We start from the raw sequence: 2,569 nt of genomic DNA, 5'->3' as shown, positions 1-2,569 counted from the left end.
CTTGTCTGTGTATTTTTGGGCCAGTAAATAAATACATAGTATAAGCTAATTGGCTTAATGACCCTGCTTAAAATTCACTAAAGTATTTTCTCTGGACAGGAATGTATTTTTCCTACATGCAAGCTTTGTTTTTCATCCCTACAATTTTTATTAATTCTTGATTGAGCTTTTTGCACTTGTTGGCCTGATGCTGAATGACATGAATCCCAACGCATTCATGTTTTATTAACTCTCTTTACTATTGCAGTATTATCTGATTTATGCGAATCAAGTAATTTCCCACTTATTCCAGAAAGTGTTCACTTCTACAATTGCTCATTATGTGCTCAAATGCTAATAGATATAGCTTTTCTTCTGTGAGAATGTAGTGCTGTAATTTTCCACTTCACAATCAAAAGTCTTCATGAATGCAGCGTGTTCAGAATAGACAAAGACCCGAAGACTATGACACGTTGGTTAAGAAAAGCTTGGTTTTTAATCAGTTTATCTCTGCTTCTTGTTTGTTAGAGTAATACCCTGAAGAATTAATAGCATGTTTCCACTGTGCTGTGGAATATGCTGCTTCGACCTTATCCACCATGACTACCATCAAAAGTAAAAAAATTAGGGAACTTTTCTTGGCCTTTACCACTGGGTTTATAGCTTTGGGGTTGCTGGTTCAAGCAAAAATACTTTCTCAATTTGAGCTTTTGGGATGTAAAGTATATGTGCTGCAGATGTTGGCCTGTTAAAAGTGTATAGTCTCAAGGGATTCTGACATTAGTTCTGCTTTAAAAGCATCAAAGATTTTTTTGAAATACCTAAAAGAACATTCTTGACACTTGGTCTACTTTCAACTCATTGTTCTCTTTGATCCTCTGTTTGAATCATCCCAAATGATTGCCTATTATGGTATTTTGGGCATAATAAGGGTTGTCTTTTTTTCTGCTTGTTAATCCTCCTTATAGATGTTATTTTTCTTGGCTTGGTGGTTTATATCTTTATCTTGAGGAATCAGATTTGAACGTCCACCCACTTTACTCTAGGGTTTGTCTTTTGATTTAGAATGAGCAAAGTCTCTCACTCTCGAGTCTTTCTTCTCCATAAAAAATAAATTGATTTGTTTTAATGCTGCTTCATTAAAAAAGTAATATAAAATTATAAAATCGCTTTGCTAAAAATGGTTTAAATTAGCTTTTAAATCACCTACACTGTATACACGTATATGGGTGTGTTTTTATAACATCGACAGGTTTTTGCCTTTTACTCTGTTTTAGTCATCTGATTTTATATTTTATAATTCTCATCCTTTTGTTATTTCCATTTACTATCATGTTCAGTGTTGGGGGAAAGTTGCTTTTAAAAGTAATGCATTAAAATATTGCGTTACTCCCTAAAGAAATAATTGCATTACTTAGTTACTCTTTATGGAAAGGAATGTGTTCTGTTACTTTTGCATTACGTTTTTGGGCTTGCCTGTTTGTTTTGTAATAACAAAAAAAAAAAAGTTTTAATTTTGGCAAATGTAAAGCCCTTTCATATCAAAAGTGAAATATGTAAGCCTCAGGCTGAAGGAAATGCAAATTCACGCCTGTACAGTGGAGGGCGCAGCTCATTCTGGATTGCAGAAGTTTAACTCTTTTACTTCAAAAAACTTAAACACAAATGTAGATTTTGCTTATTTGTATGCTTGAATTGGATCATCAAAGGTCAGCAGCAAAGTCACTGGTTAATAAAAGTATATTGTGTTATGTGTTAACATATTTAATTATTGCTGGTTTGTGTAATATTCATTTTAAGCAATATTGTATCTGTTTTTGTGCAAGTGAGATTAGTAAATGCACGCTCGCATTATAAAGTAATGTTACTTTATTAGTTACTTGTAAAGGGTAATCTGATTACGCAACTCGTGTTACTGGTAATGCATTACCCCCAACTGATCATGTTGCCCAAATTCTAGAAGGTTTCTAAGATCCCTGTTCTGGATTGGTATAATATCTCTTTCAAAACTTGAAATGGACTCTTTTATTGGTCTCCCAGAATATGAACTGTGAACAATGAAGTGGGGTTATCTCAGCAAATTGCGGCCTAGTGTTGCATTGAGAACTTGCGGCCAAATAAATTGAGGGTGAAATTAAGTGTGATTGGATTTCCCGCCATCATCTTCAGTAAAGAAAGGAGATGTCAGACTTCCACCAGCCATCTTTGTTTAAATGTGGCCTGTCTCTCTTCCATGTGTTTAAGAAAATAAAATGTTTCCCACAAGTCCACAGTGTCTGTTGGAGGCCTTGTCACTTTTGCCCTAAAATAGGCCACTTTAAATGATTTTCAAAGAATCTTGAAGTATGTCAAATTAAAGGTGTTACATTTCTATCATAAAGTAGCTAAATGCTTTGTTGTTGCTATATCCTTTTAATATAAAATATCCACTTATAATTGACACTAAATTCTAACAAAAGAAACTGAATACATTGATTTATATAACTTAACTGAACATCATTAACTCAATATTTTTAACTCAATCAATAATTTTTTTAAATGACCTCATGTTCATATCTTGTTTTTTAAAGGATATTGTAGCATTGTGTAC

This window comes from Abramis brama (assembly GCF_963993115.1).
Source record: "Abramis brama genome assembly, chromosome: 22".
Taxonomy (NCBI): domain Eukaryota; kingdom Metazoa; phylum Chordata; class Actinopteri; order Cypriniformes; family Leuciscidae; genus Abramis; species Abramis brama.
This window is presented reverse-complemented; position numbering follows the sequence as displayed.